The sequence below is a fragment of the Equus caballus genome, chromosome 8 (genome assembly GCF_041296265.1).
Source record: "Equus caballus isolate H_3958 breed thoroughbred chromosome 8, TB-T2T, whole genome shotgun sequence".
Lineage (NCBI taxonomy): Eukaryota > Metazoa > Chordata > Mammalia > Perissodactyla > Equidae > Equus > Equus caballus.
Window position 1 is genome coordinate 4,976,997 of NC_091691.1, and position 23,484 is coordinate 5,000,480.

Genomic DNA, 23,484 nt, shown 5'->3' on the forward strand with positions numbered 1-23,484 from the left:
CAGGTCCCCTTATACAAATGAGGGTTGCAAGCCTGCTTAGTCCTGATTGGTTACAGTGGGTCACGGTTTTATTGGTTAGGTCCAGGGGGCTGCTAGGGACTTTTGTAAAATCCGGAACTTTTGCAGACTCAAAAGCTTAAGAGTGCATTCTGTGGTTTTCTTGGGAATAGAGTATTTGACTACATGCTGTTCCCATCATGGCCACTTGACTCCATTTATTTTTAGATGGTGATTAGCCACATAGAGTCCATCTTGTTCTCAGGAATCTTCTTTATTTCATTTTATTCCACATTTCCCTTTTTGATCAACACCTGCTGCAGGCAGCATGCGTGATCAACTTTGTGTTTTTCCCATTTTGGTACTGAGGTGGCCTCTGCCTGCCTTGGGTCCATCTTACCCCATGGAGTGACTCATGGGCTTGGTAGGGTTTAGTCATCCAATCAAATAACTTGGGCCAGGCAGGGCAGGGGTTCAGCCAGGTATCTGTTATAGGGAAATTAAGGTCTCAGAGTGAAAGTTGGTGGGGATCCCGGTTAAGGTTGCATCAAGGGACTGAAGATGTTGACACATCATGATTCAGGTCAGAGTTTCCCAGAGGCATTTGTGGAAGCAGTCAGAATTTTTTTAAAGAGCAACCTGATGCTGAGTCCTAAAATCAACAATAATGTGAAGATCTGAAGACCTGATCTTAAAAGTGACCCCAGACCTGAGAGTAACCAACTAAAAAGATCTGGGAAGCTCAAGTCAAACCAGTGGGGAGGGGGTGGAATATGACTTGACTTTTAAACATTTGGCAAGTTTGAAGAGATGGACAATTTCTAATTTAACCTGTGACAAAGTGTTGATCCAAGTGCCACAAGAGGTGTTAGCAACAGTACAGACCCCTCCCTGAGCAGCAAGAGGCAAGTCTAAGGCAATGCGATTGTCAAGTACAACCTTGGTAAGGGAGTCTAAAGATCTTTTTTGAGCTGATATGGCCCTTGCTGTGGTCTGGGCAATTAGGTTAACTGACCTAGTTAAATTGTGGATCATGCCATCATGCTAGGCAGCCCCCAATCCCAGCCAAGCGAAAAGAGCTCTGACTGTATGGTCATAAAAGGCGCCAGAGCATGCTGCAGGAAGATTGCAGCCATGACATTGGCCACAACTGTCATCTCATATCCAGTGGGGTCTTCGTCAGAGTAGTCATCTATAATACTCAGGGCCCTGTTTATTCTGGAAGGAGGGGGTTTCCTTGAATGGCAGCTTTAAGAATAGTGAAAGGGGTGGTTTGTTACTCTCAAAGGCATTGGCCGCTAATTTTTTAGCTATCTAGACCGTCAGGTGCCCAGGTTGCACTTTCAGAACTGCACACATATGAGTAACCTGGAAGAGCACATAGAACACTTTGGCCTTTGTTATTTGTTGAAGTGTTAGTGGGCAATGAGGATAAAGCAGTGTGAAACGAAGGGTCAGGGTCATCCCAGGTTTTGTTTTCTTGCAGATGGACAGTTGAGAGCTGGTATACACACTTAGTCTTGCAGGAGATTGGAGGTAAAGCTTGCACAGTGGGGTTGATGGATTTTGATTGGAGTGAGGGTACCTGTTTTGTAGCCATGTTTCTGAGAGAGGAGGTTGTACAGAGATGGATGTTATAGTGGAATTCTTGTCAGGTACAATTGTTTTAGTAAGTGGAGTTGTCCAAAAACTTGGGGTAGCTGAAGGGGCAAAGACTTGTACTCAGTAAGTTAGATTTTGGGGGCCACGGGTTTTATCCACTTGGCAGTTTGGACTGTTAGTAATGTTCGTTATGGGTATGACTATAGCTTACAAATGATCTGATCGGAGAGTGATGACAAACCCAGCAGTCAGAAAGATTGCCAGTGGAGGCTAGGGACTGAGACATCAGAAGAATGGTGTGACCCTTCAAGGGGCGAATTGTGGTTCTGAGAAGGGGAGGGAAAGAGGCAGAGGAAAAAGAGCAACAACAACAACAAAAACAGCATTCAGGTTGGAAATGCCAGTCAAAAGAGAGGGAGGGACCCAACCAAAGGCTTTGAATTATCCAGCAGGGGTTAGGGTATAATAGCTGGGCCGTTGGAGAACAGTTTTAATTAGAACTAGGATAAAGAAGACTAAGAGCAAAGTGGTGTAATTGTTCATGAATGTGACCACCAGCAGAAGAGATCAGCTTGGTGAAGTAAAGCAAACGGCATAAGAAACCCAAAGCTAAGAACAGAAGTCAAAGAGTTTAGCTGTCATGGGCTCGTGCGTGAGAATATGCTGGCCCAGTCCTGAGTCTTGGGAAAGCTGTCTACTCAAATGTCTACTTCTTTTCCTGGAAGTTGTTGTTGGGAGTCAGCTATATCTTTCTTTCTGACAGCAGAATGGATTTCCATTCATCCAAAGGAGCTAGAGCCTTTTTTAAGTGAGAAACGTGAATCCAAAAATCACCTTCTAATTTGGCTGCACAAGGATTAGTTAAGACTGCCTAGTAAGGCCCTCTCCAGTGAGGCTGGAGAGAGTCCCTGAGTGCTGCCATTTCCAATAAACAAAATCTCCAGGATGTAGGTTATGCCTTGATTCTTTGTCTCCCAGCAGCTGCCTGAGGAAGGAAACTTTGACAAATTTCGTATTGACCTGGAGTGTGCTAAGAGGCCTTTGGCAATAGTGGAAGTTTCCTTTCAGGAAATTGAGATCGGTAAGTCTTTTATCTAATCTCATGAGATGCCCCACAACAATTTCAAAGGGCCACAATTCATGCCTTCCTGTTGGAGTGGATCTGAGGTTGAGTAATCCCAAGGGAAGAACCTTTACTCAAGGCAGGCCAATAGCCATGCCAGTTTTTGCCAATTGAGTTTTGATTATTCCATTGGTTCTTTCCACCAATCCAGATGGCTGTGGATGGTAGATGCAATGGAAATGTTTGTAGATGGGCAACATTTTTGAGATATTTTGGACAATTCGTCCTGTGAAATATGTTCACTGATTGCAGTAAACTCTGGAGGCCCCCCCGCCAAGTTGGAATCATTCTCTCTAATAGAAATTTAGACAGACATGGCTGTCACCTATTGGCAGGTAGAAAGCCCCTACCCAGTGGGCAAGCATACAGATCAGGACTAACACATATTTATAGTCTTATGATGGGAGGAGTTGAATAAAATACATTTGCCAAACTTCAAAGGGGGTACCAGAAAGGGAGAATTTTCCCATAGCAGTATGTAATGGTTTTCCATAATTGAAGTGAGGACAAACTTTGCAACATTTGTAATCCTGGTGGACAAGTGTTGGGCAGGGTTTCCAGTAGTATTGTTGTCCCCGTTGAATCATTTCATCTGTGTGCCAGTGCGTTAGGTCATGGATGAAGATTAAAAATGATCCTTGAAGGGGCCGGCCACGTGGCTGAGTGGTTAGGTTCGTGAGCTCCGCTCTGGCGACCGGGTGTTTCGCTGGTTTGGGTTCTGGGCGCAGACGTGGCACCGCTCTTCAGGCCATGCTGGGCAGCGTCCCACATGCCACAACTGGAAGGACCCACAACTAAAAATACACAACTATGTACCAGGGGATTTTGGGGAGAAAAAGGAAAAATAAAATCTTAAAAAAAAAAAAGATCCTTGAAGGCTATTGGGAAGGACCAGGCAGTAGTTCATCCTTATGCAAAGGCCGCGTTGGGTGTATGTGACAGTTTTGTCAACTCCACTTTCCCCTTTCAGATTCTGACTTGTTAGTCTGTACCTCTATGAGGTGTTTCCATAAGGAGGAAGGTGACTTCGGATTGGTGACAGACGCAATGGGGAGAGGAGTTTGAATGGCAGCTGACTTTGCCCTCATGTCTGCCAATTGATTTCCTTTCATCTCTTTCATCAGCAGAAGAATGCCTTGGCTTTTAATTATAGACAAAGCCTGAGGGGCCTGTATGGCATCTAAGACTGCCAGAGTATGGTCTTTATTTTTAATTTGTTGCCTTGACTAGGTCAGGAATCTTTTATTTCAATACATGCTAAAATCTTGGGCTACTCCAAAGGCATAGTGACTATCAGTGAGCATCAGTAGTCAGTCTTCCCTGTGGCCAGTACGCATGCTCAGGCGAGAGCATGTAATTCAGTATGTTGGGCAGAAGTGGCCACCAGTGAGGGGGCAGATTCAATAATTTGTTCTAAGGACACCACAAATACCCTGTGCGATATCGAGCCTTAGAGTTCTTGAGGTAGACCCATCAGTAAACCAGTTGAAATCAACAGTGAGTGTGAGGTGTCAGGAGGTGGTCTGTCAGTGAGATGCAGTCATAGGGTACATGCTCTTGGTTAGGGAATGGTAACAGGGTAGCAGGATGGAGGAGGTTGCAGCATGCAAAGGTGATATGGGAGAAGACAGGAATTGTAGTTCATGGGTTGTAAGATGACTAGCTGAAAGCTGTTCAGTGTGGTGAGAATCAAGGAGAGACTTACATGAGTGTGGAATGAAAACATTCAGAGAGGAGTCCAATAATATCTTTTTAGTGGCTTTGATAAGGGTAGAGGCAGCAGCAAGTGTGCATAGGCAAGGGAGCAAGATGTGGGTCACAGGGTCTAATTGGATGCTGTAGCACCCTAGAGGGCAAAGATGTCCCCTGTGGGGCTGGGTGAGAATGCCTCATGTTTGTGAATAAAAAGCTGAAAGGGAAGGTCGTAATTGGGGTGTCCTAGGTTGGGTGCCTGAATTCGTGGAGCTTTAAAATTGTTAAGGTCTTCCTCATCAGGGGTGTCTCAAACCAGTGAATCAGGGAGGAATTTTTTAGCTTTTTATAGAGAGGCTGAACTTGTAACAAGAAACTTGGTATCCAGTCACGGCAGTATCTGACGAGTCTGAAGAACGCTTGGAGCTGTCTTCTGGTTTTGAAGAGGGGAAAGGTCAGTTGTCCTGTGACCCTGGAGGGATCTATGTTAAGTCCTTCAGGGGGTCAAAAGATGTCCTAGAAATTTAACAAGGGCTTGTGAAATTGTAACTTCTCTTTAGATATCTTGTGGCCCTTAGAGACTAGACTTTGAAGAAGGTGGAGGGGATCCATGTAGCAGCCTTCCTGAGAGGGAGAGCAGAGAATGCATCATCTACATACTGGAGTAGGGTGGAAGATTGGGGGACAGTGATACCGGCTAGATCTGATCAGAGAGTTTGGGAAAATAAGTAGGACTCTCTGTTTACCTTTGGGGTAGCACAGTCCAGGTGTATTGTTGACCTCTCCAGGTAAAGGTGAACAGAAATTGGCTCCCAGGAGAAACTGAGATGCTAAGAAAAGTGCTGCAGAAGTCTATTGCAGAGATGTCAGTTGAGTCAGGAGAACATTAGAGAGGATGGTGCGGGGCTCAGGTACAATGGGGTGTCTGGAATAACTATGTTATTTTCAGCTCAGAGACCTTGGACCACTCTCCGTCCTTTCTCATTTGGCTTCCACACAGGAGGGATGGTTGTTACGAGGGCTGGTGCAGGGGAGGATTAGCCCTGTATGCAGGAAGTCCTCCGTGATGGGCTGGATGCCTTTAAGGGCTTCGGGACTTAGGGGATATTGTTTGAAGTTTGGAGGAGGCTTCTTGTTGTCTATCGGAATGGTTATGGTTGGGGCCTAATGTATATGCCCCACATCTGTGGTGGATTTGCCCCAAAGACTATGTGGTGTGTCCTCTAGTTTTGCAGGGCTGGGAGAGATGTAGTCAGTCAGACTATGTATGGGTATGGGGGGGTGGTCTAGGGTCTTGGCTAGACTGGAGGAATGGCTGGGGACTTCAAACATTAATTCCCCCTTTTCTCAAAAGAAAATGTGTCCCTGATGCTCACAGAGGGAGTCTCTTCCCAAGAGATGCATCAGGGCTGAGGGTAATAAAAGAAATGAGTGTTGTCCACAGGGGGACCCAAGTGGGAGGACATAGGCAGGGTCGTTGGTTGGTTTGAGCCCCTGACCATTCAGATTATCTTAGTAGCCCAGGGACGGATCATAGATAAAGAGTCGGGGTTGAGGACAGACCAGGGAGCTCCAGTATTGATAAGAGCTGTGATCAGTTCTTCCCGTTGTTGAATTGATCTTTCCCAGTGGGTAGGCAGTGAGGAGAGAGAATGCCCCTTGAAGTCCCTGGAGCCCCCCTAATCTTCATGTAATGGAGGGGCCAAAGGGCGGGTGGACTTGTTGGGGTGCTGTTGGAGCCATCTTTTGTATTTCTGGCAGTCTTTTTTGAAATGCTCTCGTCTTCTACAAAACAAACAGAAAAACCCAAGTATTTTCTTGATTGAGTGGTGGCAGTGTTTGTTTGAGGAGGGCTGAGGAGCATTTTTTAAACTGCTGCAATTGTAAAGCCATTAGTTTTGCCATTTTTTCTTGAAAATCAAGCGCACTAAGGCTCATGAGTCTATATTTTTTTCTAAAGTCATAGATAACTGGTTTGCCAAGGAAGCAAGTTCATGTGGACATTTAGCCAGCCAATTCAGGTTGTTTTAAAAGAGTGGCCAGCATGTCTTATAGGCCAGTAAAAAGAGAGATAAGCAGGTTGAAGTTTTCATCAATGAGTGCCTTTATACCAGAGTTCTGCTCAAATCGATCATAAAAATCCAGGAGCGGTTCCTTCTTTCTCTAGATGCAGCAGCGGGTGGCCTTCTTATTGACTTGGTCAGGGGTGTGGTGTAGGGGCATTAAGGGAATGACTTTGGTCAATTTGGCTGCCTGTTTTGGGCCCGTTTGAGGGCTGGGACCCTGGTTAGACTAAAATTGTCTAAGAGGTTCTCCCATTCGGCTGCTTTTGTCCTGAGCAAGCACATTTCCAGCCAGCTTGTGAACCACCTAGTAAAGGTCACAGAAGCCAGGTTGGTAAGTGCTAACTATAAGGCTAAAGTAGCATTGAAATTCAAGAGAATCAACTAACAATTGGAGAAATCTCTAACTAAGGCCAGCAATTCAGATTTAGTCCCAGGAGAATAAATGACCTGTTGGTCCCCATTTCCTACAGTGTTAATTAGAACCTGAAGGGTGCATTAAAGGAGGGAGGTGAGTGAGGTTCAGGAAAGGAGGGTGCGGCAGGGCTGTCGGGGGAGTTGGAGTGGGGAGCTCAGCAAGAGACGGGTGTGGGTTGGAGATAGCGGGGTGGAAGGAGAAGGACAGGAATCTTGAGTGGCATGGCAGGCGGAGCAGCAGATTTGGGTTCATTTTTGCAAGTGCTGTCGCTGGCACAGATGTCATTCTCTAATTTGGCAAGTCTACTTAATTTTGAATTATTTTCTTTTGACGGGGCAATAAAGGATTCCTGGTTTCATTTGGAAGCTTCAAAATACCAATTAAAATAGGCTTCCTATTGGTCATGGGAAGTTCGATATTTCCTTGATTCTCATTGTGTGCAGAGATCAACTAATTCGGGGATTTTTTAAGACACCCAAGGTGGCTAGTGCAATTCCAATTAGCCCTGGTGACTTTTGTCCAGAGCGTAAGATATTTACCTGACCCAAGGCCATAATTCTTAAACCTACACCTGGCCTGGGTACCGGAGGGCGGCTGATCAGCGGGGACTGTCTTTGAACGTGAATTTCCCATGTTGAGCTCAAGCAAACTTTATCTCACTGAAAGGGAACTGCCTGCTGAGAACTTTATCTTACTGCACAAGAAATAGGAGTGGACATCCAAACAACCCAATAGGAACCCACCCCCTTTCCTAGAACCTTAGCGAGGGTCCCCTCAGGCAAACACCTTTCTGAGCCCTCTACATGAAAGCGTGGAAGGTCTTGGATGCCAGAAGACTTGTCCAGACATCTTTCAACACCATGGAGGAGCGCTGAGCTCCAGGGCTCCTGCAGGCACTGAGGTTTTGGTCCTGGATGGTCCAGGGGGTGATCTGGGCTCACTTTAGATTCTGCTCTGACACCAAAGAACGCCAACAAGCATCTCTGCAATACAGGAATTTCCTTGGAAAAGCTGTATTCACGGCTTGCAAATCAGGGAGATTCACTTTCTGCTGCAAACCAAAAGTGCCCTCTGGGAGAACAAAGGAAGGGGCTTTCTTTTATAAGAAGTTCCCTCCCAGGTCCCACTCAGATCTACTTATGCAATTGAGGGACACAAGCCTGCTTAGTGCTGATTGGTTGGCGCAGGTCACAGTTTTATTAGTTAGGTCCCGGTCGCTGTTAAAGATTTTCTTTAAATGAAGAACTTTGGTAGAGTCAAGAGCTTAAGAGGGTATTCTGTGGTTTTTTCAAGAACAGAGTATATGACTGCATCCTTGTTCCATCATGGCCACTTGACTCCGTTTGTTTTTAGGTCCTGAGCAGCCACACAGACTCCGTTTTGTTCTCAGGGCACTTTTTTATTTCATTTTATTCCACGACTATTATTATCATTATTAATTTCAAAAATAAGCTTGGACGGTGAGTCTTCATTTGTGAGAATGCAGATAAACCGCAGTGACTGTGATATTTCCCTTCGGCTGAATTCACACCTTGCCTTTCCCTCTGAAATGCAGGCCTGGCCACAGCATCTTCATGGGTGAGTCACCCCCAGCCTAACTAGGCTCAACGTGTTGAACAGGCTGCAGGTGTGTGCACAGCGTGGACCCGCAGTGCTGCGCTCTGTGGCACAGTCAAAGGGGACAGGATTTGGTAAGCTCCCACCTGGCTTGTTGTAAAGAGCTAGGTCTGGGCTCCACAAGAAACCTCCCCATTGTCCCAACTATGCACCCCAGTGAGTAAGAAGAGATGTGTTCTAAAAACTATGCAGACAGCTACCTTTCTGCTACACGGATCTCTCCTGGTCTGTGTTTGCTCACACTACTTTTTTGTACAAATGTGATATAACTACACTGAAGAAGTATGGAGAAAAGAAAATAATAGGATCAAAACAAAATATAAAAAGATGAGAATATTAAGACTTAGTTATTTATTTTCAGTGTAGTGGAAATGTGTTCACAGTGACCTTGTTATATGAAGGAATTCTCATCTTTGGATACTGGAACTGAAAAGATGAAAAAAGAGCTGCTTCTTGCAAAATTGGTCAGGGCATGTGGGGACATTTAAGACAGGAGGTGACCCTCTACTCTGGATGACTGTCATGTCCCATGCCTGGGAAGTTCCACCAGGTCATCATACATACGAAATATATAAGGATAAATATGACAGAGTATGGAAATGTTATGCCCTGGAAACCATAAAAATTCCTTAGAGAAATTAAAAGTTTAAATAATATAGAGATACGTCCAGTTTATGAATCAAAAATTCAACGTGGTGGAGACATAATTCTTCCAAACTGATTAATACGATCATTGCAATAACTTTGGGTAAACTAAACTTGCAGTGGTGGGGAACTTCACACGAAATATTAGAAACACTAAGAAAATACGTAACCTTCATTTAGCCCTGGGAGAATCCTGCTCTGTGGCCCCTGAGATGCCTGTGTCTGAGGAAGGGGAGGAGCAGGAAGGAGATTAGAAGGTTGAGGAACCAAATCAAGGTAAGGTAGGGAGAGCAGCTTGATCAGGGAAGAGGCACAAGCCGGGGGGGCGCTGCTCTGAGGGCTGAGGGGCAGAGGGTGGGTGCAGCAGGCCTGGGCAGGTGCCACTGGGGGATGAGGCTGTGCTGTCACCTGTAATGTGCACCTGGAGAGACATGTTTGTGATTGTTACCTCACCCCAGTGAAGGCCCCTTTGACCTGTGACCTGATGGAGGAGAGTCAGGACAATAAAGGGTCTATATTGAGCGGGCAGCTTGGGATTTCAGGGGCTCTGACTGTATAAGAGTTACACATGGAAATTGCATCCATAATTCCTGGGAAGACAATCTGAAGACCCTTCTCATGAAGTAGACGAAGAGCTGCCTCACTCTGTCTAGGAAAGCAGGTGGGGGTGTCCCTGCAGCACATGGTGTGGTCTGCCAGTCTTGTGGGTGTATATAGAGTGGGAAGTCATGCCTATTGGGAAGATCTTGTATTCCCTGACCTATGCATGCTTGAGATTCAGACCTCTCAGGGCCTTTGTAGGACCCAGGGCACAGAATTCCTCATCCTCCAAATCATCAAAGATTGTTCCACAGAACAGGTCCCAGGAAGGGGCCAAAAAACCAAAGCGGATGCTGTAGATACGGAATAGAGGAAGGGATGTGAGGTGTCTCTGCCTTAGCTCTGGGGCTGGAGGAATAGAGTTGTAGGTTGTCTACACAAAATCCTGGATTCCCCTCTTCTCACTGACCTTAAACACTACACAGGTACAGGGTCCTGACTCTCATGCTCGTGAGGCCCCCTCCCCAGCTCTGCCCCACTCTCTCCACCATGTACACTCTCCCTTGTGCTCACAGGTCTCTGCAAGGCTCCCCACCGACCCAGCCTCCTCCAGGGCATGGGACTCCAGGACAAAAAGCCGATATCTACTGCCCTGGGAGAAGCAACAAGAGCGGCTAGAGCAGTGTAATTTAGACAACCAGGACTAGAGATACCACATCAAATCTCTAGACACATTAAAACAACCACGTTCTCTTGGCATCTTGGTTCATTTTCCTTCATGTCACCAGTAACAGCTCTTGATCATAATTAAGTATGAAGTTGAACATTATTGACCAGTTCTTCCCAGAGGTCCCAGTCCTCTTTCAGTCCCCAGGCCGCGAGAATGACAATCAACTTCTGTGACACCAGAGCCAATCTCATCCATCCAGCAGTGTCAGGTTGAGATGGACTTTTGTGCTGTTCTTCTTTATTTCGGAGTGTCTCCTCATTTGCTCAAGTGAGGAATGAAAAGTGAGTCGGTAGCTGGCCTCCCTGGAGTCTTCCCCTCCTTACACAGCACAGCAACAGCAAGACTTTCTTGTCAGTTTATATTTGGATTTTCTCGTTCCCAAAGTGGTGACTCTCTTCTTTTTGAAATTTCTCCCTCACTTACCAACGTCTCTGCCAATCTCAAAACAGGCGCTCCGAATTCTCAAGGGAATTAGGCTGTAGACAAAGTGAGCAGGGACCGCAAATCCCACTTCCCTCTATGTTTTATATCTTGTAGATTCCTGCTTCCAGGCTGTGCTGACACGTTCACCCATGGTGTTGTTCTGAGGAACAGGATCATCTGCAGCAGAAAAAGGAGGTCCACAGAGATGAAGAGTGTGGTCTGTCAACACAAGCATCCAGGCAGAATCCCTAGAAACGTGGTCCTTGGGAGTTCTTGTCTCAGCCATTTGAGATGGAAGCTCTGGCTTCAGGTCTGGCAAGGAATGCTTCCCGAGGGTCTCTTAGATCCTGTCCTAAGACAAGACTGACCATTGGGCCAAGACATGGGTGCTCTTGACACAGAGCTCCAGCTCTGTGAGGAATCAAGATGCAGGCCCTCCCCCTCCCTCTGGGGGCCCATCACTCTCTGCTCACACCCTGCAGCTAACTTCACATCAAGGATGAGTCGTCAGTGTGCTCCAATTTATCCACACTTCATATAAGCACTCCTATGAGTCAAAGGAGCAGGAGTTGTACAGAAATCCATGAGCCATTGAGTATTACATCTGAAGAATTGCACACTCACTGAAACTTGAGCTGTGGAGTCCATTCCAATTTGTGTGTGATTCCTAGCGCCACCGAAAGAGTTTGCTTATCACCCAAGCAGAGGAAGGACCATTCTCCTCCATCAGTTTTTCTACTAAATGATCATAATGAATCATTCTCCAGACTCGATTGAGTCACATTTGCCCCAAGTTGTCACAGTTACACATGATCTTGAATTCAAGTGCTACAGAGTCTCCATTTCTCTCTATTTATCCTAGAAATCTACCTAAATTCAAGAATGGTGCTTTCCTCAGAGGTAGGTGCTAACCAGACAGCTGGGAAACCACTCAGTGGGCTCAAGGGGACTTGGGCAAACTGATGTGTGACTTCTTTACCTGTGAGGCCCCCATTATCTTATAAGCTATTGGGTCTGGCTGCCTGACTACGTTCCTTGAAATTTGTGTCATCTGTTTTTCCTGTGCAGTCCTTGTCCAAGTGATGCAGGTTGGGCCTGATAGACAATGGAGAGCCAGATTGCATTCCCAAGGAGGAAGTGGGCTCCCAGGAACATCTGTCCAGAGGAAAGACAGCTTGTGGGCAGAATCCGCACAGGGCCACCTCAGGAGATGAAGCTCTGTGGTGGCTCCAGAATGTCATGGAATCTTTCCCTCCCAGTCTCTTATACAGGGTCCTTTGTGGGATTTTAGGGAAAGGAGCCCCTGGGGTCACACAGGACCTGCCTCCTCCTCAGTTCCACAGGAACAGGTGGTTTGACCCCAGACTCACCATCCTCTGTCTCAGTGTATTGGTCTCTTGGGCAGAAGGTCACCACTTACTGCTCTGGAAGCCTGTGTCATGTGGGTTGTTCTGGCTCCCAGACAGAGGCCCCATAAACATGATGATTGATAGTACTTAGGACACAGCCTGAGAGGAGGCGGATGCTCCCTCAGACCTGGGCTGTGGCCTCAGAACTCACAAGGTGCTCTTCACCCTAGGTGGGTGGGCCAAGACCTCCTCTCTGCTCCCCTTCTTCCACCCACTGCTCCTTTCTTACTAACTGTTACCAGCACGAGTCACAGTTAGTGACTGGTCACTCCTTGAGGAGATCTCTGCTGTCGCTTCTGCACCAGCACCAGAGTGTCTAAGGCCGTAACATTCATTTGGGCTGTTAAGAATGTCTACTGTTCACTCTCATCAATGCCAAGTCCTGGCCACTGTTATCACCTTTGTTGTTGCAGTTTTAATCCTTACCGGACAAGGTTGAATCATAATAGAGATAAAGGTCACTTTGGCTGTTCCTCATCTTTGCAGAAACACCTCCTTTCACCACTCCATCAACTAAGATGTTTATGGAAATTTTCATGTGTCTGAACACAAAAAATAAAAAAGAAATAAATTGGAACCATTTCATCTCTGAAAGCTTGCTTGATGTTTCCTGTGAAACTCTCTGTGTCTCATATCATTCTGCGGAGTATTTCTATAATAGCGATCTTTATAATTTCTAAAGAAATTGGTACATTTACTTACTCTGTCTCTAATGGATCAAATTTGTGTCTTCCTGGGAAAGGATGCATTTTATGTATTTTTTAATAAAAGATATATTTTAGAATTTTTTATCATTTCTCATTTTTTCCACATGATACCAGCAGGGGTCACTGTGGGACTGCCCTGTGGTCCTTACAAGCTTACTCATGAGAACTAGGGGCTGGTGTGATGTCAGGGAGAAGGGGAGGAAAATGCTGAGCTTGCTCCGGGAATTTGGACGAAGTAGGTCTTGTGAATGTGACTTTCCTACAGCTGATCCCACTCAGACCTCATGGGAAGCCCTGTGGGTGGGTGTTCCTGAGCCTACAGGTACAGGTTTGGGTTGTTCTCTCTTCATATATTTCTGTGGCCCTTTCCAACTAGACAAGGTATAGGAGAGGTTCAGTTGAATATGAGGGACCAGAAACTCCTCAATATGTGCATGAAGTAATTCCAGCCTGTGAAGCTCTTTAGAAGGACCCAAATGATCTCTTGTAATGAGAAACACTGTAGGTTGTCATGGAAACCCAAATACCAAGGACCCCCAGGCAGAGCCCCTAAGTTTGTGACCTAGAGCAGCAGTGATGGGCCTTCAGGGGGTCCAGATCAATCTCCAGATCCGGGTCTATCAACCTTACCTCCTCAACCAGCCTGACGATGAGGCTGATTGTTACTGTCAAACAGCTGCACACAACCTCCATGTCATTCCCGGTCCATGGAAAGTGAAACAAGGATCTGCCTTCCAGTCCCCAGTCTGAACTAACTCTCCTCTCTCCCTGCCTGTGGCCAACACCAGCCCAGGTTTTGGCTTCTGCTGTCACTTGTGCAACTAAAACCAGAGAGAATGATGCTTTTGAGTCACTCTACATTTATCAATGCAATGAAAACAACCTAGTTAACTACCGGTTTTCCAAAGCAAGAAAATCACTTTGTCACCAGAACTTATAATCACACCTCCCTGTCTCATGCTGGCTAGGATGAAATGGACAAGCGAAGTCCAGCAAGTGTGACCCCAGACACCCAGGTCCTCATCTGCACAATCCCCTACCTGTCCCATGAGCCTGGCCCTTGCTTTGCTGGTCATTCCCTGAGCTCTGAAACCTTCACAAAGCAGAGCTTCTCTTCTTCTCTTCAGATCGCATCCTCGAGGAACTCTTGGATTCCAGGTGCAGGAGAGGGCTCTTCCCGTTAAGGACCTGGCTCTCAGGCCCATCACTGCCTCACTTTCCCAAGTTTAATCCAGCAAATCTTAATTGTTTTGCAGTTATACTTATTTTTTGTTTATTTTTTTTGGGGGGAGGAGGATATTTGAAAGTGGTTTAGTTCTTTGGACCTAGTCTATGACCCAACCCTCATTATCACAGAGAACCCTGATATTACAGGGAAATTTCCAGAAAGCCCTGTTCTTTCTTCAATGTCAGCATATGGAGTAGATACCAAATAAACCTGATCAGGGACCAGTGTGGGTTGGGTGACAGATCCTGATGCCACTAAGTCAAGGAAGGAGGATGAATCTCAGAAAAAGACAGATGTTCATAGTACTGTTTTACTCACCAATCTTCAGACTGAAAACAATGATAAAACTAAAGTAAAATAGTAAAAACAACCATAAATATATCATAAGATTCAGAAGACAAAATAATAAATCTCCAGAATAACAATAAAGGGCAAATAAGCCCAGAGCAGTCAGCAGGAGGGAGGACACATTTTCCCTGATGGCATTGTATTCTAGTGGCCAAGAGAGATGTCTACCAGCAGTACTTGTGCAGTGGGGGTGAGGGGTCTAACAGGAGTCCCTCACAACAACAGCAGCAACAGTAGCGGTGACAAGAACAACACAATCAGCCTGCCAGGGTATCCTATATGGATTTTTGGTCCTCATGAAACAACAGATTCATTGTAGGATTTCAGGTCTTGATCTTGGTTTAACATGGTCCTCCACTAATAGAGACCCCAGGCACATGGCAGAAGCAAAGTTATATGTCAGTTAATCCTGAAATATCGAGGAACATAAGGACTGTGCAATACATCCTGTATGTAGCTGCCTGGAAGTCTTTAGTTATCTGGAGACAATTAATGTCTCACCCTCTATCTCCGTGAAGAGACCTACTCATTGAATGATTCTGGATAGTGACATCACAGAGATCCATCTGCAAAATCAGGATGTCCTCCAGGAGAGCTGAGTGAAGCCAGAGGAGCTCGTGGACCCTGGATCTGAGACGAGCACAGGTGCTGAGGACGGGTCCTGAGAGGGCAGTGTCCTGGGCAAGGCAGGCACAGAGAATGCTCTACTGGCTCTTTCATACTTGTGCAAACAGTGTCCTCACTGAAGTGCGGCTCTTCTGTACCCTTATTTGTTTGTATGGTCAACAACAAGATTCTCTTACCCACTACAGAGAACATGGTCTATAGCATAAAGCCCCATCCTCCCAATATGTGTTCCCAAAGTCTGCCTTTGACAGAAAAACATTATCTGATTGTCTTACATTTATCAGATATTTCTAAATCTCAGGGGCAGGCTGCCATGGGGACAGAGTCAATGCTGGGTCAGGGAAAAATGAGGGACACACACAGAGTCCAGTGGGGTCTGACTCAGGATGGCCAACTATTCAGGGGTCCATTCATCTGCACTATTCATTGAACAACAATTATGTGCTGGGTTTGGGTGGGGGCTAGGAGCCCTTAGAGGATTTGACAAGGAAGATCAGGAGTCTGATTAATTTATGTAGTCCAGCTGTTCATAGAAGATGAGTGGGGATGTGGGGAGAGTGAAAGCAGGGGCCTGTTGGGCTTTGTGGATTTGGTACAAAGATCACACTACAGTCCTGGATGAGGGATGGAGCATTTGAGGTGGAGAACGATGGTCAGATGCCACATGTTTTTTGGAGGGAAGGAAGGGGATGTGGGAAATAGGTTTGGAGGCTGGTGCTTGGGGACTGGGTGAGATGTGAGTGAGCTGTAGCACCTGGATGAAGGTCTATGGACACAGGTGTGGGGTTGAGGTCCTGAGCTCACCTTTGTGATGGAAATATAGACAACAGCTTTCCTGCCTTGTTCAGTGGTGACAGGAATGTTGTAATTTTCAAGTGTGTGATCTCAATGGACTTCACTCCTTCTCTGAGATTTATTGGAGTTGTCCATTCTCCATGATGTCACGTGTCCCCAGGCTGATTTCCCACGTGGGTCAAAAATGTCCCTGAAGTCCCATACATTACATCCATACAATAAACCCTCCTGAATGAGAGACATTGCCCTCCCTCATCCATTGAACAGGAACCTCAGACTTCACAAGGACTGGACCAGATCACTCACACCGTCTCCCCTGACTCCATCATGGTAGGTAGCATGGGGATTGTCTGATTGGTTTGGAAAATGAAAGGCCTGTCCCTGGAGCTGGAGCTGGGGCAAATCACATGCTCCCCACATGACTGGGAGATTTGAGGTCCAGAGAGGAGAGTAAAAGAGAGAAGGTCTGCCAAAGTGGTCCCAGCATAGGCATCATCTGGTCTCCACCCTCGTTATTCATTCATGTTGGGTCTCCTACTGTGCACACTGGGAGCTGGGCAGGGGACACAGACCAGGGGCACCTGTCTCATAAAACTCTGATTCTGGCACCCTGATCTTTCTAATGTTCTGCAAAGGATTAGTCTCAGGTGAAATGACACCCACTCTAATCAGTGAGGCCCCAGGCTGAAATTCAATAGTCTCCAGAGAGGGAGAAAGGAGCAAAACTCCCTCATGAGGATGTCTTCTTCCTAGAGGGAGTGAGAAGGGTGATTACATCTCAAGAACCCACACTAGTGGCCATTGCCTGCCATCGCCTGGGCTCCTCCTCTGCAACTGCCTCCTTTCTCAGGTGAGGACCAGTCCCGGAGGCCCAGCTCATGGATGTCTAGACACACACTCCAGTCCAGATCCCTTCTGTCCTGTTCCCCAAGCAAGTCATTCCTCACCTCACTGAGGGCTCATTTCTGAGATTCTCCCCCTCACAGGGCCCAGGTCTCAGGGGCTCTGTCCCAGTTACCTTCCTCTTCTGTGTCCTGGAGCTGGGATCAGAGTTAGCCTGACTCAGAAAAGTTAACACCTGACTCTCATACAAGTATAGGATGAGCCATGTGAAACATTCTATTCAACTCATACATTAGTGAGGAGACCAGAAAATGGTAACTATTGGTCAAAGATGAGTGTAGCAAAAATCAAAGTACTCACATTCCACCAGGAATAGGACCTTTGAAGCAAAGTTTTGGAGAGTTTGAGACATGCTGCTTAATCTCTAACAATTAATAGACCACAGAAGAGGACAAGAATTTGTGTCCTGCACAGAAGGGGACCTGCCTCCATGGGGCCGGTCACTGCTCTGCACTTGATCCTGATCTAAGAGGAGTTTGTGTACGAGACACCACCTCAGTCCAGACCACTGAAGAGCCAAAGGAGTTGTGGACAGACTAAGCCCAAAGAGTCTGAGTGGAGACTGCCCTGTGGTGATGTGCAGCCTACACAAGGGGTCACCTGACCTGACTCCAAGGCAGGGGCACGGTGGGGATGCAGGAAATGTCTCTGATGGGCTTTGGTCACCCTGTGACACAATTGAGGGCTGGGACTGGACACTAGGGGGCTCTCAGTGCTCATTCCTGACATTTCTGGCATTGATCACAGCTCGGACCAGCCACCTGGCACTGCCTGGTGCACTCTGCTCAGGGCTCATCCCTGTGAACGCCCCACCCCCTGGTCACCCTTAGGTAGTGGGACCTGACCCAAGTCCCAGTGAGGGATCAGAAGGCTGGGAGGGTCTGATTTGCACGTGTGCGCCCTCCCTCTCTCAGAGTATGAAGAGGGGATGGGAGAGACTTGGGGGAAGCTCTGCTTCAGCTGTGGGGCCACAGAAGGCAGGACTCGGTGAAGATCTCCACCATGGCCTGGTCCCCTCTCCTCCTCACCCTCATCGCTCTCTGCACAGGTGACTAGATATGGGGACAAGGGAAGGGACACTGGGAAGATGCCTGGGACCCTGCTTTCTCTTGTCTTCTGACTCCAGAATCACCATCTATGTGTCTCTCTCACTTCCAGGATCCTGGGCCCAGTCTCTGACTCAGCCCGCCTCAGTGTCTGGGACCCTGGGCCAGACAGTCACCATCTCCTGCTCTGGAAGCAGCTCCAACATCGGGGTGGTTATGGTGCGAGCTGGTTCCAACAGATCCCAGGAACAGCCCCCAAAACGCTCATCTATGCTACTAACACACATCCCTCAGGGGTCCCAGATCGATTCTCTGGCTCCAAGTCTGGCAACACAGCCACCCTGACCACCACCAGGCTCCAGGCTGAGGGTGAGGCTGATTATTACTGCTCAGCAGGAGACAACAGCCTGAGTAGTGACACAGTGCTGCAGGCCCGTGGGGAAGTGAGACAAAAACCTGCTCTCCCACCATCCATGGGGCTTCTCTGTGCAGCCCCCACTCCTCGGCCACGTCAGCTGCTTCCTTTGTTTGTTTGGCCAAAAGCAGTTCTGATACTCGATCCAGGGAACTTTGTCTTGAAGATGTGCCCTCATCCTCTCAATATCTGTCCCCACTGCTTGCCCTTGGTTTCAACCCGTTGTCTGTTTTTCTCTAATCGAGCAGACATTCCTGGATGCTGGCGCAGGCTGCCCAGGGGACAGAGTCCACCAGGGGTGTGTGTGTCTGCCAGGGCTGCCATAACATAACACCACAGACGGGGTGGGTTAACCAACAGAAATGTCTTTTCTCACAGTTCTGCAGGCTGGAAGTCCAAGTTCAAAGTGCTGGCAGGTTTGGTTTCTGCTTGGCTCGCAGATGGCTGCCTTCTTGCTGTGTCCTCACAGGAACTTTTCTCTGCGCACTCACCCCTGGTTTCTCTTCCTCTTCTTATAAAGACGCCAGCCCTACTTGTTTGGGCACCACCCTTATGACCTCATTAACCTTAGTTACCTCCTTCAATGCCTTATCTCCAAAGACAGTCACAACAGGGTTAGGGTCTCCACATAGGATTGTAACGGATACAGTTCAGTCCATATCATGGAATGAGAGCAGAACCAGGGACACAGAGTCCAGCTGTGTTTGACTCAGGTTAGTTGATTCTCCAGATTATGTGAATCCACACCATTTACTGAACACCTACTATGGGTTAGACTTCGTTGTAGGGGCTCAGGACAGACAGTGGACAAGATAAGAAGGGTTCCCATGCTCAGGGTGGTGACACTGTCTGGGGGGAGAGAGAGTGCAAACAAGCAAAATATACTGTACAGAAAAGATGTCCTGGCAGGGTAAGGAGGGATGAGCTTGGTGGGGTGAAGACGGGAGCATTAGAGGGGTTGTCAGAAAATCTCACAAACAGAATCTGATTTAAGTATATGAGGCCCATATGAAGAATATGAAGGAGGAGGAGGTTTGAATGCAGGTAGGGACTAGGTAAGAACTGTGGATGATACAAATGGCAGACTAAGGGTCTGGTTAATGCGTGGAGCAGGTGGGAGAGAAAAGAAAATTAAGATTACCTATGTCTTGGAGGAACGAGGTATTGAAGAACGGGTTTGGGATAAAGAAGAACTGAGGCTGGGCTCTTGGGAACAGTGTGGGTGGTGGGTGAGTCAATCAATTGAGACAACATGATGGCTCCATCTAGTTGAGGCAGGATTATTTGAAGTTCACATTTTAAAGAGAGAGGATCAGCTCTGTCAAATGGGACTACTCATTAGGAATGCACATCTCTAGCTTACTCTCGTCTTACATTTGATCAAAACTTCACCTGTGCCTGTTCAATTTCAGGGTGTTGTTAGTGGAACACAACATGAAGGAAGAACTCAGTCCCCTTGTTCTCAATGCTGCCCCCATAGTAGAAACTTCCCACTTTATAAAAGCACAAACATGACATTTTCTATCAGATTACTTAATCTGAACCTCATTAGTGGAATTCTGTAATGGGTTTGTGTTTAAATGCTTCCAGAGGGTTATTTTATGTATAAAGGATTGGTTACACCTACTTGGTTTCTTTTCTCATTTTCTTGAGGAAGAAAATCAGCCAACAACACAGGAAGGCTGAAGAGGCTGAGACTTGGCTGCAGATGGGACCTCAGGCCTCAGAGCAGGGGGTCTGCTCTCCCACTGGGCAGGGTCAAAGCAGATGGGTCCACACATCCTGATCCCAGACATCCCTTGTTGGGGCTGGAAGGCTGTGCTGGGAAGCAGGTGTTAGGATGGGGTCATGTCCCAGGCGAGCAGAGTCTAGTAGGAGAAATCAAGAAAACTCTCCTAGAAACCAAAGTGTGAGGGACGCACGTAAAGGAAGACAACCCCTCAGTGCAGAGATTAGAAGGTCCCGGGCAATGTTTTACCCTAGAATAAGGAGAAAATAGTGGATGGATGGGTGGGGCTTTCTCCTGGGCACTGGACCATTTCCTTGTTGGGCAGGGTTGGCCCTGGGCCAGATCTGATAAGGGCTGTACTGTGACAGAAGTCTGCTTCAGGGTCCACAGCTGGTGCTAGTCTGAAGGCCTGCTTCTTGGGGCTTGGATTGGCACGTCCCCAACCCCTTTCCTGCCCACAGACCACTCTGCACAGTCCTGGATCCAGGGCACAGGGCGGCCTCAAGATTCCCAGTCAGACTGAGGTCAGCAGGCCTGCCTCCAAGGGCACTGATGGGCGTGTGTCTTTTCCAGCTCCTGGATGGGCAGGACTGCTCCTGGACTGTGGCTAAGAGGGACAGGAACTGGATCATGGGCTGCTTCAGGGTTCACAGCCAGGGTCACCGTTGTCAGGGCTGCTAACTGAGGCATGGGCAGGAGTGACTCCTGCTGGGTCTCTGGCCAAGGCATGCAGGTGCCAAGAAAAAGGCAAAAAAAAAAAAAAAACAAATTAAAAAATAAAAAAAGATCTGCCGTGTCCCCAGGGAGATGGTGCTGTTCTGGGGCTGTGGCCAGGACCCCCAAGCATGGGCCTGCCTTCTCAAATACCACTCCTCAGCCTTGGGTCCCGCCGTGATTTCACAGTCTCCTACCTGGATCCAGAAGCTCCCACAAAGGCACTTTTGTCCGTGGATGGCCACCAAATCATGGTTGCTGAGTGAGGACACGAGTGGAGGACCTCCTATTCCATCATCTTTCTGATGTCACTCGCCTATTAAGCAATATTTAAAAATTTTAGGTCATTTGTTTATTATTTTGTTCTCTTGTGGTTAGTGATTTTTGTGTTCAACCTAAGAAGACTTTGTCTATTCCAAGGACATGAAGATGTTACTATGTTTTTTCTTAGAACTTTTATGATTTTAGCTTTTATATTTATCACCGTGATTCAAATTAAATTGAGTTTTACATACGGGATGAGGCAGTGGTCAGTGCTCATTATTTCCATACCACAGGCTTGTGATCCATTGATGAAAAACCAGTGACTATTTCAACAGAAAAGAATTTGATGAAATTTCAAAACTTATTTGTGATTTTGAAACAATCTGTCAGGAAACTGGAATCAAAGGGAAGTCCCATTCTTTGAAGTAAGACGGGAAAATAGATAAATCAACAAAAGTAATAATTCTAAGTGGCTTTATATTAGAGGTTCTCCATTTGAAACTGGGATCAAAGAAACATCACGTGTCAAAGAAGCGATGTCTTAGAATCGTTGTGAGAGCAGCATCCTTGGTCCTGCAGAGGACGTTCTAGATTGCGAGCTGCCCCACACGCAGGAAAGCCCTTGTCTGTCACAGTTTTCAAACTAAATCATCCTGAGGAATAGTCCTCCAGGCTCTCTAATGTGTCACATTTTTACAGATCGTCATAGTAAAGATGTTCTTGAATTCAAATGCTACAAAATCTCTACTTACAACAATTTGTCCTGATGTCTGACTCAGTCCAAGGATAATAATTCCCAAACCAAATTGGAAACATGAAATGTTTAAACAAAAAGTAATAACGCAATATACATCTACTTCTTTGGGGAATGTAAACAGAGTCAACTCATTAGGAATAAAAATGATGATAAGAATTATAATTGTGTCCTTTGTTCAGTATTTCTATCCTTTATTCTATTGAAGAGAATATGCACACTGGGGGTTAGATTTAACTTTATAGATTTCCTAGCAAATTATTATAATAAAACAAGTATTCGCTCATCTCGGCGTGGTCAGCATCTCCAGCAGGTGCTGTCTGATCCTGGTCCTGAAGGAAGGGGACAGCAGTGGGACAGGAGGACCAGAAGTGCTCAAAGAGAAGGGGGCACCAGGGTTCAGGGTTAAGTATCCGCTTAGCAAAGGAGCCCCACTTGTGCTTTTGTACAGACTCCGGGGAAGAGGGGGCAGGAGGGGTGAAAAATGATGGCGACACACACAGCCCTTGAATGAGACACTCAATATCTTTACATAACGTTGATGGTGAGAGAAACTATGGGAACATTTTAAGCAGGGAGATGCTTTTATCAGATACATGTGCTTGAAATATCACTCTAACTACAGAGTAAAGAATGGAATATAGTATGCGAACTATGGGACGAGGCCACACTGAGGGACTCTGCAAGGCCGGGGGTGCAGGGCTGGGCTCCTGCATGTGGCTCCTGGAATGGCACAGAGCTGTGTGCAGCTGAGGGGAGGCTGCAGACAGAGCACAGAGAATCCCGGTGTCCATGTCCTGAGGAGGTGAGGGGGCCTCAGCCAGCAGAAGCAGGCTCCAGATGCCCAGAGGAATCCTGTGAGTCTGTGCACTGCGTGTTTCTCCTGCTGGGAGCTAAGCTCTCTGTGAATAGGAACTTTCCACCATTTTGTCACTGCTGTATTTACAGAGCCCAGAAAATTGTGGCTCAAAGGACAAACTCAGCACGTGTTTGTTGAAAGAATATTTGAATTCTCCTGAATTGCACACCTGGGTGAAGAGCAGATCTGAGGCAAAGACAATGATTCTCCTTCCTGGGCACTCTGAGTCTGGAGTTCCGAGTTCAATCAAGAGGAGACGTTAAGTGATAATGGTGATCTCATTGTCTATAGGACAGAAGAGAAACTCACCCTTGACCCTGGGGAAGGTGAGCAGGGAGTTGGACTGGGTTCCACGGATTCATGCAGAGAAAGAGGAGAAGGATGCGATGGGCCTGCAGGGCCTGAGGAGAGAAACCACGGGGAGCAGGTGGATGGGGGAACAATTGTGAGCACAGGAGACAAGCGCCATGAGCAAATAAACTGCAGAGTGTGGGTGAGCTGGATGGATGTCAAATAATATTTCACTGAGGAACATCTAAGATAGACATTTGTCAACAAGGTGTTAGCAAGATAAGTGCTATTCTAATATTCAACTTTTTAACCCCAAATGCTATGAAGCACCCCAGTGGGAAAACTTGTGAAGAAGGAATGATGGGGTTGGTAAGCTCTGTGTCCATAGAAGACACGATTCTGAACAGGGAGAGATGGATGACAGAAGCCAACAAATGAGGGTCTAAGACTTTCTCTGCCGGGTTGGACTTTACTGTAATACAAGATGGTGTGATGGGAGTTGCACAGCTCAAATATTAGGATTCACTGTTCTTCCTTGATTTCTC

The 23,484-nt window shown here is 46.8% G+C and overlaps 1 long non-coding RNA gene and 1 pseudogene across 1 annotated transcript; both read left to right on the forward strand.

Annotated features, from left to right (window-relative positions):
* Nucleotides 1-9,670: 9,670 nt before the first annotated feature.
* On the forward strand, nt 9,671-11,484 carry LOC138915306 (uncharacterized). The gene is made up of 2 exons (XR_011421107.1): nt 9,671-9,818; nt 10,965-11,484. It is a non-coding gene; the product is annotated as an uncharacterized lncRNA (long non-coding RNA).
* A 6,313-nt stretch (nt 11,485-17,797) lies between these two features.
* LOC100146858 (immunoglobulin lambda variable 1-40-like) lies at nt 17,798-20,738 on the forward strand (annotated as a pseudogene).
* Nucleotides 20,739-23,484: the final 2,746 nt, after the last annotated feature.